Source organism: Astatotilapia calliptera, chromosome 3 (genome assembly GCF_964374335.1).
Source record: "Astatotilapia calliptera chromosome 3, fAstCal68.1, whole genome shotgun sequence".
Taxonomy (NCBI): Eukaryota; Metazoa; Chordata; class Actinopteri; order Cichliformes; family Cichlidae; genus Astatotilapia; species Astatotilapia calliptera.
The window spans coordinates 15870624-15888158 of record NC_137424.1 but is presented as its reverse complement, the minus strand read 5'-3'; the positions used below and the strand labels follow the sequence as shown (position 1 = coordinate 15888158).

The 17535-nt window shown below is 42.0% G+C and overlaps 1 protein-coding gene, 1 long non-coding RNA gene and 1 pseudogene across 3 annotated transcripts in view; all 3 read left to right on the top strand.

Annotated features, from left to right (window-relative positions):
- LOC145425230 (protein NLRC3-like) overlaps positions 1–17535 on the top strand; it is a 611895-nt gene that overhangs the window by 38785 nt on the left and 555575 nt on the right. The window lies entirely within an intron of this gene.
- Positions 1–17535, top strand: part of LOC145425285 (uncharacterized) — a 59111-nt gene that overhangs the window by 31486 nt on the left and 10090 nt on the right. The gene's annotated exons all lie outside the window — the stretch shown is intronic.
- On the top strand, positions 11458–15134 carry LOC145419344 (protein NLRC3-like; annotated as a pseudogene). The gene is made up of 3 exons (XR_013906891.1): positions 11458–12405; positions 12522–14361; positions 14954–15134. The product of XR_013906891.1 is annotated as a protein NLRC3-like (transcript).

The following is a 17535-nucleotide window of genomic DNA, read 5'->3' as shown; positions in this document are numbered from 1 at the left end:
GTACAGCCACTGCTTAAGAAACCTGGCCTTGATCACACAGTTTTAGCGAACTATAGGCCTATTTCCAAGCTGCCTTTAGTCTCCAAGGTTTTAGAGAAAATTGTTTTTAGTCAACTGAAAGATTTTCTAGATGAAAATGGAATCTTTGAGGTTTTTCAGTCAGGTTTTAAAACCCTTCACAGCACAGAATCTGCATTACTAAGGGTTTTTAATGACATCCTTCTGGCATGTGATTCTGGTAACCATGTTGTTCTTGTCTTGCTTGACCTAACTGCTGCCTTTGACACAGTAGACCACAATATTTTAATTTCTCGATTACATGATGTAGTGGGTATTGGTGGCACTGCACTCAATTGGTTTAGGTCTTATTTGTCAGATAGAACTTTCTCTGTCAGCCTTCTCGGTTACGAATCGTCTTCTGCTCCTCTGTCATGTGGTGTCCCACAGGGCTCAATTTTAGGGCCACTGCTCTTTTCTCTGTATCTACTGCCTCTGGGTTCTATCCTTAGAAGGCATGGGATCTCATTTCACTGTTATGCCGATGACTGCCAAATTTATTTGACACTAAAACGCAAGGATGCCATCTCCATAAAACCTCTCTTGACATGTCTAGATGACATTAAAGCTTGGTTGGCTCGAAACTTTTTAAATTTTAATAAAAAGAAAACAGAAGTGTTGGTGTTTGGACCCAGTGGTCCCTGTGAGTCCTCCTCTGTTGTTTTAGGATCCCTGGAAGTCTATTTTAAATCTGTTGTTACTGACCTTGGTTTTAAGTTGGACAGTGATTTTAAATTGGACAACCAAATCAGAGCAGTGGTGAAGTCCAGTTTTTATCATTTAAGGCGACTGGCAAGACTAAAATCTTTTCTTTCGAGGCAGCACCTTGAAACAGTGATCCATGCTTTTATTTCTTCCCGCCTGGACTACTGTAACTCACTTTATGTGGGGGTCAGTCAGTCATTGCTCTCACGTCTGCAGCTGGTTCAAAATGCGGCTGCACGACTCCTAACAGGAACTCGAAAAAGAGAGCATATAACCCCCGTGCTGGCCTCTCTGCACTGGCTGCCTGTGTCTTTTAGAGTTAATTTTAAAATTCTTATGTTTGTTTTTAAATGTCTACACAGTCTTGCCCCGCCTTACCTCTCTGAGCTTCTTCATCCCCACATACCCTGTCGGTCTCTCAGGTCAGCTGACCAGCTGCTCCTGGAGGTACCGAGATCCAGGAGGAAGCTCAGAGGGGACAGGGCCTTCTCTATTGTGGCTCCAAAATTATGGAATAATTTGCCCATGCATGTTAGAGAGGCCCCTTCACTGTCCACTTTTAAATCACGTCTTAAAACCCACTTTTATTCCTTGGCTTTTAACCTCAGTGAGACTTAGTTTCTTTTTTAATGCAGTAGTTATTTAATTAATGATTTCACTCTTCTTTTATTTGTTTTTTATTTATATCTCATGTAATTTTATTTTACAGTTCCAATGTACAGCACTTTGTGTCAGCTGTGGTTGTTTTAAAGTGCTTTATAAATAAAGTTGATGATGATGATGATGAAAATAGACAACAGCTCAGCAACCATGATGAACAGAAGTGGTGAGCTGCTACATCCCTGCCTTATCCCTCTATTAACCTCAAACCTTGAACATGTACCATGTTCTAGCAAAACAGAGCTGTTAATGTCATTATATAGCATCTCTATAACATTGATAAATTCCTCTCCAAAACCAAAAGACTGCAGAGTTTTTAATATGAACGTATGTTCAACTGAGTCAAATGCTTTGTAAAAATCCAAGAACAGGATGTACCCTCTCTCTTGGATTAATTCACTGTATTCAAGGAGATCCAAAACCAGCCTAATATTGTTATGAATTAGTCTTCCTTTCAAAAAACCTGATTGTGTTTCACTGATAATGTTTGAGATGCCTTTCTTTAGCCTCTCAGCTACAGCTCCAGACAGGATCTTATAGTCAGTGTTTAGTAAGGTGATGGGTCTTAAATTGTCTAAAATTCTTTTATCCTTACCCGATTTAGGGATCAGGGTTATCAGCCCTTGTTTCGTGCTCGGCATCACTTCTTTTTTCTCTATCGATTCCTTTAATGCATCAAACAATAAAGTTCTTAGGTCCTTCCAGAAGAATTGATAAAAATTAGTAGTGAGTCCATCTGTCCCTGGGGACTTGTTTAATGCCATTTTCATGACCACCAAATCCAGTTCCTCAATTTTAAGCTCTGAATCACACAGATCTTTGAACGGCTTGTCAATACATGGGATGAGATTATGAATCTTATCAAAGAAACTATCAGAATCAGCTGCTGAATATTCTGAGGAGTACAATTTGGAATAAAAAGTGAAGACTTCCTTTTCAATCTTTCTGAAATCTTTACATTCAGTCCCATTTATCAACAAGCTTGAGATTAGATTTCTCTGCTGTCTGCACTTTTCCAGCTTACTAAAATATGATGAGTTCTTTTCACCTGCCTCAATCCACTTGGCTCTCGATCTTATAAAGGCACCCTGGGCTTTCTCTAGGTAAAGATCGTCTAATTTAGTTTGTAACTCCATCAATTTATTCTTTTCTTGCACGTTTAGTTTTTCTTTACTACAGCACTGAGTTATTTCACGAAGTAAATTACTTTCATATTCCCGTTTTTCCCTGTTCAGTTCTTTGCAGAATTTTATAGTGAATTCTCTGATTTTGAATTTAATAAGTTCCCATTTCTGTATATTACCCACTACTGAGTCATCATTTTTTATATCTGTAATTTTATGTCTAATTTTATCACAATACTTGTCCTTATTTAAAAGGCTGGCATTAAATTTCCAATATCCCCTGCTACTACGTTTCATCCTTGTTGGTTCTAAGACAAGATCAATGAAACAGTGATCAGATAGGGGTGCTTTGGAGATTTTAGATGGTGAAGTACACCTCAAAATGTCATCGCTCACTAACCAATAATCAATTCTTGACCTGCTTTCTCCATTAGGTTTAAACCATGAATAATTCTTAACTCCAGAATTCAAACTTCTCCAAATGTCTGTAAAATTATTATCACTAGAAAAGTTCTCAATAATGTTATTCTGTTGCCTCCTTCCTAAGCGAGGAGGCCATCTGTCCATCCATTCATCTGAGGTCATGTTCCAGTCTCCTCATATTAGGATGTAATCTGTGGGGTACATAACTTTAAACTCTGAAATAACATTTGTTAGATTTTCCAATAGACGTTTATTTTGACCTTCGTTATTATGTCCATAAAGATTTGTAACAATTAGAAATATACCTTCGCTCTTCAAGCTGCAGTTGACCAATGACCCTCACTATCAGCTTTATATGTTATAATCTCCCCTGGGAACTTATTAAAACAAATCGCCACACCTCCAGATCTGTTAGATCCACGACTGAAAAGAATCTTGTCTCCCCACTGATTAGCCCAAAAGGTAACATCGGCATCCACAGAGTGAGTCTCTTGTAAAAACAGACAGTGACATTTTTGCCCCTTGCAAAATAAAAAAAGTGCCTTTCTCTTAACAATTTCCTTCAAACCCCGAACGTTTAATGAACCAAAAGAAATTTTTGAGTGAACCATAATAAGAGTATGCTAAGAAAATAACTTTTTTTTAAAAAAAGAAAAGAAAAATATATAAACATGAGTTTAAATTGTAACACTTGTCACCAACTCAGTGACTAATAACCTTTAACTTTAAGTAGAACTCTTTTGTCCCATTAATAATATTCCACTGTATACAGTCTTACATCAAGTCTTTCATTCAACGTCGATGATCCTCCGTCCTTCGATGTATCCATGAGGACCCCGGAAAAAGGCCCGTTTCCCAGCCCGTCTGGCTTGTTCAATTTGCGGCCACAGCCGCCTCCTCTCTTCCCAGTCCTCCCGCGGCAGTACCTCAGCGAAGTGGAAACCGCCGTTCTTACAGACAGCCGAATCTTTGGTGCGACGCCAAATCTCCTCTTTCACGTGTCTCAGAGCAAACAGAATGATGATATGTCGGACCTTGTTCTCAATCTTCTTCCCAACTCTATGCACCACATCCACAGATTCTTCAAGCTTTGATATCATATCAGGTGCGATCTTGCCAAGAATTCCAATAACCAGCGATCTGACACCTTCATCTCTTTTCTCTTCTAATCCTTTAATCCGGAGGCACCACCTCATTTTGTACCTTTCTTGCTCTCACACTCTCTCCTTGAGATCGTAGTTATCTTTGGTCAACTGCTCGTTTCGTCTCTCCAACTCTTTAACCTTTTGTTTACATTCTTTCACCTCCTCCGAGTTGAACTGAACCGCTTTGGCTAGGCTGGCTAGCATCGTACTAGCTTGCTTGCATTGCACACTCAGGTCAGCTAGCTGCTCGTCCACTCTTTTTTCAAGGTTTTTTCTACGTAGTCATGATCCGTTCCTTCTCTGCTGTCTTCCTTTCCATCACATGGCGATGTTGTTTCTTGTTTTTTGAGGTCGAGTTTGAATTTAGCAGGTTTAACTATACTTGGGGCAGTCATTTTACTACTTTCGAGTGGAAACAATAACGAACACAAAGTAAATTCTGGGACAAGTTCAACGAGCTCCTAATTCGTGCGACTGCTCATCTCGCCATCTTGCGCCACCGTCTCACTACTAGATGAACTTGTGACACACATCTGCAGCAGAGGCTGAGTGGCTGCTCTCACACCTGGAGCATCCAAATCGACCCACAAACACGTTGAAAGATGCAATGCCATCAATGTGGATTGTCAAGACTGAGAGACCTCTTCCCTCTGACCCCTCCCCAAACCCTCAAACCCTCCTACCCACCTCGACATACAAACTCTGTGTGGCTTCACGTGTTCTGTTGATGTTTACATGATCGAAATAACTTGAACACAAACACAAACAAACAAAGAGGAAGACCGCACCGGAAGGAAACAACTACAAGTCCCAGCATCCTCTGTGTTTAGGGAGCAGCAGTGAAAGTGAAAGCAGGAGGAGGAAGGTGGAGCTGAGGCAGGTGAGTGTTAACATGAATATGTTTCTTCTTATGACATAAAATAATTCCACGCTGTTCGTGTCTGTGGGTGAAATGTGAGGCCGGTCGGCTCCTCTGAGCGCTGGTTTCCTGTAAGTAGAGAGGAAGTGAGTTTAGCTGAGCCTCCGTTTAGTGTGAGAGAGCAGGAGGAGAGTGAGAGCTGTGCTGAGGCAGGGTGAGTGTTAACACCGCTCTGACATTACTGTGTCTCTGTGGCGGGAACAACAGGCTCCGTCAGTGGAGGCAAAAATAATCAGACTTTGGTTTTTCAAAGGAAACAACTTTATGTCGGAAGTTCCCGCACGCTCATTGGATAACGATGTGTCAATCTCGAGCTATTAGCCAATGAGCGTGCGGATTCACAGAAAGACCCGCCTTTATCACGGGACTTTAAAAACTACAATGGCGACAGAAACTCCGTGAGTGGAGTTCAGGGTGACGTTATGAAACTGTGAGGTTTGAGCCACTTCCCGTTGATCGTGAAACTGATGGTTTCTGGTGTTTGGGTCTGTTTTTCTGTATTTATGCAGATAAAGTGTAAACTCAGATGAATTATACCATCAAATGTTAAAGGAAAATATCAGGATGAGTGTCTGTGAGCTGAGAAGGACGTGAAGCGAGCAGTTTATCCCAGAGCTGAAGCTGCTCTGTGTGCAGAGATGAGCTCAGATTCCTGCTGTGATTGATCAACAGTCACAGAAATGTAGACTTGTAGTTATTACTGCAGTATGGTCACAGCAGATACTGATAAACATGTATTATGAGGATGGATGATCAAGTTTCTCACTCTCTCCTTTAAATCTCAGTTTTTTCTTCTTCACAGTTTATCTGTTCATTTATTAATGAATAACACTGAAAGAGTTTCTGTTATATTTCCCCTTGAACATCAGCTTATTAGGGTGGCATTAGGAAATAGCCCCCCTCCAAAGAATGAATAAATGAATGATGATAATAATAAAATGATTAAAAAGCAGAGTTCAGAGTGGTAGAATGGTCAAACATGGATCCACGGGTGGTTCAACTGCATTTGGTGACGTGACCAAAGCAAATCTTTCAAATAATCCCACCATCAACGGGATGTTGTCTCCTTTACTACGGTTACTTTACTTGGTCACCGTGTGAATTTCTTTGAAATGAACCAAATTCTTTTATTTGTTGGTTGTTGCATATTTAACCTCTACAGTGAGGAAAGGAGGAGATGAGGCCTCAACAATGTTGGGTTGTAGCTGTGCTTCAGGTTAGAGTGAGTGTCCATGGAATAAATGTAAGTCAGTGAACTGGAAACATGACTGTGTTCAAACTTTGTTTCCTTTTTATAATGAGTCTAATCAAAGGTGGACAGAAGTATCTCCACTGTGACTTTTCTGTGTCACCATCAGAGCTTCTGCACAGTGTTTCTGGGGCAGATAACATTGCAGCATTATGGAGACATTATGGAGACAAAAAGAAAAGCGTCTGGACTTCTTTAAGTTAAACTTAAAGAAGTCCAGACGCTTTTCTTGGACTGTTGGTTTCAGTGTTGAGTCTCATTCACACACTCCCTCAGACTCTTCACACACACTGATTTGCTGACATAAACACACTCCTGTGTGCTCTCTTGGCTTCACACACACACTGAGGACCATCTACAGACTGTGAGCTCCGTCTTCTTTGTCTTTGGAGCCGAACTCTGACAAAGTTAGGAACAAAACTTTCTCCAGCGTGTGAACTTTCCTCCTAGACTCAGTCTGAGCAGTCAGACCACATATTTCTAAAGCAGCACATGAAGGTGTGGCTCACACACACACAGGTGAAGGAAACAGCTGCAGTATTAAAAACTGCTTCACTGTCTACAAATATATGAACTGAATGTTTCTTTCAGGCTGTAAAAACCTTATTTATCCTCCATTACAGTCCTGCATTCAGAGCATTACTTCTGTTATATTAGTACATGTATTTTATTCTGATGAACACATGAAACTCTGAGCTGGATTGAATCCATTGAATCAGAGTCCAGGACTCAGACTAAACACACTGAATGTGTCCTGAGCTCGGCCGCTGTTCCACAGTAACTGCTGTCAGAGTCACTGTTACTGAGTTAGCTTAGCTAGCAGAGCAGCTAGCAGTTAGAGTATGAACTCTGTAAGCAGTCAGCTCGGTCCTGGACATGGTTACTGACATAAAGCTGCTCTCTGCAGCCATGTTTGACCTGCTGCTTTGTAGGACTACAGTAATGGAGGATTTGGAGGCTGAACTGGGCTCTGTGACACTTTTTGTAGTGAACTGATGAAAGCTGCGTCTCAGATGGACGTTAGTCCAACACATCAGACACGACCTCTGCAGCTCTCAGTTGATGTGCACATGAATGATTTGTGTTTCCTCTGCAGGTGAAGGTAGAAAGTGTGTGTGAGCTGATGTGAACTGAGCAGCATGGATCAGTGTGAGGACAGAGAGGAGGGAGTCCCTCCCTCTAAAAGCACTCTGTGTGGGGAACATGAGAGCCAGACCAAAGCTCAGAGGTGAGATGACCATCTCTAACTGTCCATGACTCTTCTCCATGTCACAGCTCAGCACTCACATCACTGCTCCATCATTATTCACACTCATACCTCTGTGTGTGTTGTTTTAAAGCCCAGAGCTGTGGGGCGTACCAGGCTCAGCTGGACATAACCCTGAAACTAATCCAGAGCCTGGACCTGAACCCAGCTGTGTTTCTTTAAAGAGCAACGAGTCGAAGGGTTTTGGTGTAAACTTTAACAAAAGACTGTTATGTGACAAAGAGTAAGTACATTATTTTTATGAGATTGTTCATCATGTCTTTAATTTAATATTTCCAGTTTTTCCTTCCTGTCTCATGAAGCTGTGACATTTATTGTTTTTCTTTTAGGATCAATAAGAGGCCAGAATCTCCTGGACCTGAACCCAGCTGTGTTTCCTTAAAGAGCAACGTGTCGATGGGTGCTGGTATAAACTTTAAAGGCTGTTCTTCTGCTGCTGAGAGGTAATGTGTGTCTAGATGTTGTTCCTGACTCTGTATTTCTGAATAAATCCTCATGTTTAATATCAGCTCAGCTCTTTTTCACACATTTCTATGTTGGTATGTGAAGCGGTGTGTGTTGGAGTGTTTCCACAAACACAGCAGTCAGAGTGGAAAGAGTGGATGTTGTAGGAGGTGTTTGTGTAGTGAAGAGGCTGAGTGTCTGTAGGACTCCAGCTGCTCCAGCAGGTGTCTCCTTTGTGCTTTGCTTCAAACACAGTGTAGGGAGGAGCTTCCACTCAGGTGTTTCAGGTGTTGCTGGATGGAGGAGGACAAATAGTTTTTCCCTTCAGTGACACTTCAGCAGCTCAATGTTGTGGGAGATGTTTGTCTTTATGAAGGTTTATGGATTCTTGTTCTTACTTTGGTTAAACTGAGCAATACATTTTCCATCTAACATTTAAAGTAAATTTCCAGGTGAATAAAAGATCTGCAGCTGCAGCCTCTGTGATGTTTCACAGTCTGAAAGTAACAAATTCAACCAGAGTTCAAACAAAGGCTTAATATACGTGTGTGTTTGATATAATGCCAACAAGTACAAACAGGTGTTCTTACAGGTCTTAATCACAGAGCTCTGATAAGTCTGGTGACTTTCACACTCAGCAGTTTTGCTGCCTTTTATTTTATATTGGCCTTTTTAAAGCCCTTCAAAGTCTCCCACATTCATACAGAGCTTTTAACACCAAACTCCTTTACAGTCCTTCTCCTCTCACACACGATCACACGACTGATTTGTCTGCAGCAGCTGTGTTACTGCTAGTATTTTATTATGTGTGTAATCTCCTCATATTGTTCCTGTGGTTTAGTTTGACTTCCTTCTGCAAACTCAGCTGCTCTGTTGCTGATACACGTCTCCATGAATATGATTGATCAGATGCTGCCAACACCATGTGTTTCATGTGAGCGCTCAGCTGAAACCCTGGGTTGACTTATCGAGTTAATAACAAGCTTCACGTGACTGTGAATGCTAAAGTGAATCCAGATAAAGGAAAGAGACCCTGCTAATGTTGGACTCACTTCTTAGTGTAGATCCCAGGAGGAAGTTCAACATAGCCATTCTTTGTGCTAGCTCGACCAAACCTGAGACCACAGTGCAGGATAATGATCATCATCTGTCTCTGTCAAGGACATTTAAAATCCACAAATAACAAACATAATTATATTTGATCATTAAAAATATGTTTTCACTTAAAAAAGCATGAGCACACTGGTGGATTACAGAAACATGAAAACTGGTTAACAGTAAAGTTAATTTAGACGTAAACAAAGTGTCAAACATACTGAAGTAGAAGGACTGATGTTTGTGTTAAAATACCCTCTTAAAGCTGAAATACTGATTCAACTTCTTTCTCCAAAAGTTGATTCTGTTCATCTGGACGTAGCGTTTTGTGGGAGAAACATTTCGTCTCTCATCCAGGTGACTCCTTCAGTCTCAGCTGACTGCAGGATTCAATCTTATAAACAGGACATTTGCATGATGACTGAAACCTGCCCACTGAAGGAACAATGGGCTGTGAGGTCTGTTCCTTAATCTTAATTATGCAATTCTCATGACCATTGATCAACAACCACTGATCAATGGTCATGAGTCCCATTCACAGAGAGTTGGGGAATGGCTGCAATCACAGCATGTAAGATGGTGACAGATGTACCCTTAGGCCCCTCCTCGATTCAGAGATGGTCTTTCCCTTTTCACGTAAATGGCCTCCTTGACTCCGCCTTCAAATCAGCGTTCCTCCCTGTCCGGGATGTTACATCCTCATCATTGAAAGAGTGTCCACTGGCCTGTAGGTGTAAATAGACTGCAGAGTCCTGGCCTGACGAGGTGGCTCTTCTGTGTTGTAGCCAGAGGTTGTTTGGTTTCCCCGATGTATAAATCCTGCCAATCGTCCTGCACTTAACAGCGTACACTATGTTACTCTGTTTGTGTCGGGGGACCCGATCCTTGGGGTGGACCAGTTTTTGGCGCAGCGTGTTTTGGGGTTTAAAAGCCACAGAGACCCGGTGTTTAGAAAAAATGCGACTCAGCTGCTCCGACACTCCTGACACATATGGGATAGCTACAGGTTTTCTCTTAGGCAGCGGTTGTCCTTCTCTCCTGGATCGACTGTAACTTTCTTTAGGAGCCTTTCCAGCTTTGACAAAAGTCCAGCTGGGACACATTTACGCTACGTCCAGATGAAGAGAATCAACTTTTGGAGATTTACTTTCCTGGATGATTGAGAATGCATCAAGACGTTCCTCCTAAAGTGTTATTCAGAAAAATGACAAAAAAAGTTTTAAAAATAAGGATTAAAATATTAAAAACTATGTTTTTGAGTTTCCTGATGTAGCACAAAAATATATGAACATAACTGTATATAGGACAGATATTTCACGGTTCTTTTAGGCAGCACCAAAAAACAAAAAGACTATTTTAAGCTGTCTGAGGTAGTGAGTCAACATGTCACACTGGGTCAAAGGTCAGGGAGTAAAAGTGTGTTTTAAAGGAGGTTTAAAAGCAGCGAGTGAAGGAGCCTGTCGAGGTAAATCGTTCCATAACTGATCAAATTCAGTTGGTGGACCTCTGTGTGAAATCAAGCATCTGGTTCACAGAGAGGATAACCCTCACATGGGCTGTACAACATTATATAGGGAGACATTGTATTTTTATTTTATTTTTTATTCCTATTTATTCTATTTATCCCCTTTGTATATTTTATTTATATTTGTCTCTGTATTTATATATGTGTGTGTGTGTGTGTGTGTGTGTGTGTGTGTGTGTGTGTGTGTATATATATATATATATATATATATATATATATATATATATAACAATTCTGTAACTGTAACTTCGGTCGTTGCTGTGCTTTTTGGAAGTCGAATTTCCCAGAGGAACCCACCCGAGGGATTAATAAAGTTCTATCTTATCTTATCTCTTATCTTATCTTAAAAACAGAGATTATCGTAGCCATCGCTCTCTCGCATGGACGTGGCAGTCTTGCTGTCTGCTGCGAGTCCTCCCCGTACCTCCGTGACCTCGTCTGGTATCTGCTCCCTCCTCTGTAAGAGACAGTAAAGGAAAACACGTCTCTGCCTAGTCTTGAAAATCTAATCTTATCATCCATTGTTCTTCTAGGGCCTCTTCTTCTTGTGGCCTCAGCTAACTGCTAATATTTAAATGGCTAACATTAACATGTGTGCCAGCCAGGTTAACATTTATGATGAACTATGATTAATTAACTGATGTTGAACCTGGAGCTTTACTGACCTCTGAAATTCCTCCTAAAGTGTTATTCAGTGTTGTGACAGTCAGCTGCTTCAGCTGCTGCTGGGATGGGCTGTGGCAAAGAGAACAGAGAAAATCCAAATCAGAGTTTTTCTCTGAATTAAAAGGAAACAACAATATATTCTACATGGTGAAACTGATGGTTTCTGGTGTTTGGGTCTGTTTTTCTGTATTTATGCAGATAAAGTGTAAACTCAGATGAATTATACCATCAAATGTTAAAGGAAAATATGAGGATGAGTGTCTGTGAGCTGAGAAGGACGTGAAGCGAGCAGTTTATCCCAGAGCTGAAGCTGCTCTGTGTGCAGAGATGAGCTCAGATTCCTGCTGTGATTGATCAACAGTCACAGAAATGTAGACTTGTAGTTATTACTGCAGTATGGTCACAGCAGATACTGATAAACATGTATTATGAGGATGGATGATCAAGTTTCTCACTCTCTCCTTTAAATCTCAGTTTTTTTCTTCTTCACAGTTTATCTGTTAATTTATTAATGAATAACACTGAAAGAGTTTCTGTTATATTTCCCCTTGAACATCAGCTTATTAGGGCGGCATTAGGAAATAGCCCCCCTCCAAAGAATGAATAAATGAATGATGATAATAATAAAATGATTAAAAAGCAGAGCTCAGAGTGGTAGAATGGTCAAACATGGATCCACGGGTGGTTCAACTGCATTTGGTGACGTGACTAAAGCAAATCTTTCAAATAATCCCACCATCAACGGGATGTTGTCTCCTTTACTACGGTTACTTTACTTGGTCACCGTGTGAATTTCTTTGAAATGAACCAAATTCTTTTATTTGTTGGTTGTTGCATATTTAACCTCTACAGTCAGGAAAGGAGGAGATGAGGCCTCAACAATGTTGGGTTGTAGCTGTGCTTCAGGTTAGAGTGAGTGTCCATGGAATAAATGTAAGTCAGTGAACTGGAAACATGACTGTGTTCAAACTTTGTTTTCCTTTTTATAATGAGTCTAATCAAAGGTGCACAGAAGTATCTCCACTGTGACTTTTCTGTGTCACCATCAGAGCTTCTGCACAGTGTGGAGAAAGATCCAGAAGCAGAGCTGGACTGCAGACAGCCAGTCAGAGCAGCTGTGTACAAAGTAAGACTGAACATCTGTCTGCTGATGGACTCATTTCTGAAAACTGGACTTCTTGTGTTGTTCAGACATTGAAGAGTTTTCTTTCTCTTTAGTCTCATTGTTTTTCTTTCTTTCAGCAGATGTTGGTCTGCAGGAGGTTTTAGATGAACATAAGATCAGTCTGAGGAGGAGATGTGAACGTGTGACTGAAGGAAGTGATGAAACAGGAAGTAGAACCCTCCTCAACAGGATCTACACTGAGCTCTACATCACAGAGGGACAGAGTGAAGAGGTTCATACCCAACATGAGGTGAGGCAGCTGGAGACAGCTTCCAAGATGGACGCCCTCCATGACGCTCCAATCAGGTGCCAGGACATCTTTAAAGCCTTACCTGACCAACAGAGACCCGTCAGAGTGGTTCTGACCAACGGCGTGGCTGGTGTTGGAAAAACCTTCTCAGTGCAGAAGTTCACTCTGGACTGGGCAGAGGGCTTGGAGAACCAACATGTCAGTGTGGTGGTTCTGCTTTCATTCAGGGAGTTGAACCTGATCAGAGATGAGCAGTACAGTCTTCTGGAGCTGCTCCATGTTTTCCATCCAACATTACAGAAGGTCACAGCAGAGAAGCTGGCTGTCTCTCAGCTTTTGTTCATCTTTGACGGCCTGGATGAAAGCAGACTTTCATTGGATTTCACCAACAGGAAGCTGCTGTCTGATGTCACACAGAAGTCATCAGTCAGCCAGCTGCTGACAAACCTCATCCAGGGGAATCTGCTTCCCTCGGCTCTCGTCTGGATAACTTCCCGACCCGCAGCAGCCAATCAGATCCCTCCTACATGTGTTGACAGGCTAACAGAAGTACGAGGCTTCACTGACGCCCAGAAGGAGGAGTACTTCAGGAGGAGATTCACTGATGAAGAGCTGTCCAGCAGAATCATCTCCCACATGAAGACATCCAGGAGCCTCCACATCATGTGTAGTATCCCAGTCTTCTGCTGGATCACTGCTACAGTTCTGGAGCACATGTTGACTACAGAGCAGAGAGGAGAGCTGCCCAAGACCCTGACTGACATGTACTCACACTTCCTGCTGGTTCAGACAAAGAGGAAGAAGAACAAGTACCATGAGGGACGTGAGACGAGTCCACAGGAGCTGACGGAGGCTGACAGGGAAGTTCTTCTGAAGCTGGGGAGGCTGGCGTTTGAACATCTGGAGAAAGGAAACATCATGTTCTACCAAGAAGACCTGGAGCAGTGTGGTCTGGATGTGACAGAGGCCTCGGTGTACTCAGGAGTTTGTACAGAGATCTTCAAAAGAGAGTGTGTGATCTTCCAGAAACCAGTCTACTGCTTTGTTCATCTGAGCATTCAGGAGTTTCTGGCTGCTGTCTACATGTTCCACTGTCACACCAACAGGAAGACAGAGGTGGTAGAAGGTTTTCTAGGGAATTTCCGAGAAGGATACAAAAACAGATCTTTTTTTAAGAACATGTTCAAGTCTTATAGCTTCCCATCAATGGATGTCTTTTTGACTAAAGGCATGTATAAATCCCTCCAGAGTAAAAATGGCCACCTGGACCTGTTTGTTCGCTTCCTTCATGGCCTCTGTCTGGAGTCCAACCAGAGACTCTTAGTAGGTCTGCTGGGTCAGACAGAGATCAGTCCAGGAACCATCCAGAGAGTCATCAACAACCTGAAGGAGATGAACAGTGATAAAATCTCTCCTGACAGAAGCATCAACATCTTCCACTGTCTGATGGAAATGAACCACCTCTCATTATTTCAGGAGATCCAAGAGTTCCTGAAGTCAGAGAACAGATCAGAGAAGGAACTCTCTGAGATCCAGTGCTCAGCTCTGGCCTTCATGCTGCAGATGTCAGAGGAGGTTCTGGATGAGTTGGACCTGCAGAAGTACAAAACATCAGAGCGGGGACGACAGAGACTGATTCCAGCTGTGAGGAACTGCAGAAAGGCTTGGTGAGTCCAGATGTGATCATTAGCATCATTGATCAGTGTAGGTTAGTAGTTTAATGTTGAAAATAAAATCAGATTGTAACCACAAAGTGTTTGTGTCCGTACGCTGCAACCTTCCACACCATTCCTTTATTGTACAGACTCAGCAGCAGCTCCATGGATCCCAAATCCAAGAGTGGAGAACAGATTTGAAGTGTGTCACATCCATGCAGTCACAGCTGTTTCCACCATGTTTCCACTGATATTAATCCTGTTCAATGACACGTTTCATATCAGTGAATATGTTCTTTAGGACGTCCACTGACATGTTTAAGTGTCCTGCTGGAAATCACTCAAATCATCCATGAAATCCATGAAAAATCCAAAAGCAGATTAAAGCCAAACAAAGATTCTCATTAAAAGTCTGCAGGTCTGAGAGAGACTCAATCGTTGTGTCATGTCAAACACAGTAAGAGGAGCTGAAGCACAGATGTGAAGAGCAGATTCATCAGATTATGACCTCACTCTGTTTTGTCTTCATATACATTCAGTCTGTGTTTATAATGCAGATTTTCTGCTTTTATAATAACACATTTTATATTTTCTATCATCACAGACTGACTCACTGTGGACTCTCAGAGTCTCACTGTGAAGTTGTGGCCTCAACTCTGAAGTCCAACCCCTCCCATCTGACAGAGCTGGACATGAGTGGAAATAAAGACCTCCAGGATTCAGGTGTGAAGCTTCTGTGTGCTGGACTGGAGAGTCCAAACTGTCGACTGGAGACTCTGAGGTGAGTTCACTGACTGCGGCTGTTGTAGTTGTTTTTCTATATTTCAGGTCTTTGATGTTTGAAACTTTCTTCAGTTCCTAAATGTTCAGGATGTGTCTGAAGACAAATGTGAAGAAGTTTGAGTGCTTTCAGAAATGTTGTCTTTCCAAACGACTGAACAACAGTTTTTCCTTTTGGCTCCAAACAGAAGTGACAGACTTGAGCAGGGTTCATTTAAAGGCTGACAGAAGTGGAGTGGTGACGGGGAGATGTTTGACAGGACAGTGTTTCAGCCTCCACAGGTTCATGTTGTGCTCCATCAGTCAGTGAAGATGAAGTCAGTGCTGATGAGGCTGTAGAGTGTGTGAGGGATGTGAATGAGGATGATGAAGATCTGATGATAGCAGATAAAAACAGGCTGCAGAGACTTTGAGCCATACAGGGCACACAGTGTGTGTACAGAACAGCTGAAATCATTATGGAGGCCTCACTGGGATATGGAAGCATCACAGTACAGCTTCAGTGAAGCATTAAAGTCTCTGATATGAGATGAGAAATGAAGCAGCCAGAGCTTTTTCATGAGTGGAAATCCACTGTGACTGTGAGCTGCTGCTACAGCCTCCAGATTAGCCAGCAGCTCATCCTGCTCAACATTTTCTCACCAACTTTAATGGAAGTGTGATGTTTTCAGCTGGAGTGATGGTCAGGGTGGCCTCCCTCTCCTCTTCTTCTCCTCTTCCTCTTTCATTTGTAAAGCCACTTCTGCTGCTTTCATTCATTTGGAAGTCCTGTAGCTGAGTTTGGGAGAGACTAACAGCCTCGGCAGCAGAGGGGAGAAAGGCTGTAACACCACCACTTTACTCTGTTCTACCTGTCACATCATTTTATCAGGAAACAAATATGCTCATGTTTTTACTATGTTTGTCTTGAAGATGTAAGAAGATCACATGGTGCTTTTTATTATTGTGTTGGTTTGTTTCCTGTCTCTTGGATGGAGCCCAGCTGTGCGTGGCCCCTGGGCCTGTGGTCAGAGTGTGTGCTGGATAATCCGGCCCAGGATGAGGCCAAACTGACATGGGATGAAATGTCTGTCACATAATTGAGCTTTGTGAGAAATGTACGACTTTAATGTGAAACATTCAGAGTTTTTTCTCTTGTTGTGTTTGTTTGAAGCTGCTTCCTGTTGGCTTCAGCTGTTTGGAGTTTCCATTTTCTAAACTTCTACATTCTGAACCTTCTTCAGCTCTGAACAGATGATGAAACACTGAATGATTTCAAGCTCACACTTTGTCTAATAAACTTACATCTTTCATTCTTTATACAGATTGAGGGACTGTGGTTTGTCAGAGATCAGCTGTGATTATCTGGCAGCAGCACTGAAGTCCAACCCCTCCCATCTGAGAGAGCTGAACCTGAGCTCCAACAACAAGCTGCAGGATTCAGGAGTGAAGCATCTGTGTGGTTTCCTGGAGAGTCCAGGATGTGGACTTGAAACTCTGAGGTCAGTCAGCATGTTTTAGTTGTGCTGAGATGAATATGATGTGAAAGTTGTGCTGACACTAAACTGCAGACATCAGGCTGATATTATACTGATCCACACTGAGGATCTTCATGGTAAAGTCTGTTTTCTTCTTCTCTGGTTTAGTCCATTGACTGCAGCAGAACAATGTTCACATTTCAAACAGTGAGACTCAACGTATGGCCCGCGGCCCACACGCGGCCTGCCCACCTTTCCTGATTCAGAGAGAGGGGACCCTGATTAACTGTGTAGTGTTCTTCCTCACAGTTCTAAGTATCAGACACAACAATGAATAATCCACAGCTGACTGTCTTTAGCAGGTCAAAGGTCACGGCACACAGCAGGCAGTGGGAAATATTATAACTCTGATCATTTATCAGCACATATCCATATGTATAAAAACAAAGCTGACACTGTGAGACTTGATCAGAGGTGTGATCATCACAGCAGAGGCCTTTGTGTCAAAGTCACTGAGGATCAAACAGAAACACATGAAGCAGATTTTCCTGTTCTGGCTTTTTATAGCAGATAACCTTCAAAATATTCTGCAGTCCATCAAAAACTGAAGCAAACCATGAATCAACATGTGAACATGAGCTGATGCTGCTGAAGTGAAGCAAAGTTACAGAGGTTTGATTACAGACACAGCTGAGAGTTTGTAATCTGTCATCATTTTAAAAGGTTTACATTTCTTCAGTATATCCACATTTGCAGCTGGTACCTCAACCTCCACTTGTCCAACACAACTGCTGTCCACTGCCTCCATGACATTGTGATTTTGCTGTTGGTCTTCTGTCAGATCTTCATCAATCACTTCTGCACGGGGCACACCTTCAGACTCTGCAGCTGCATAACGAAAGCCTGTAAGATAAAATTAGACATAAGGTAAATGTACACCAATATTCCA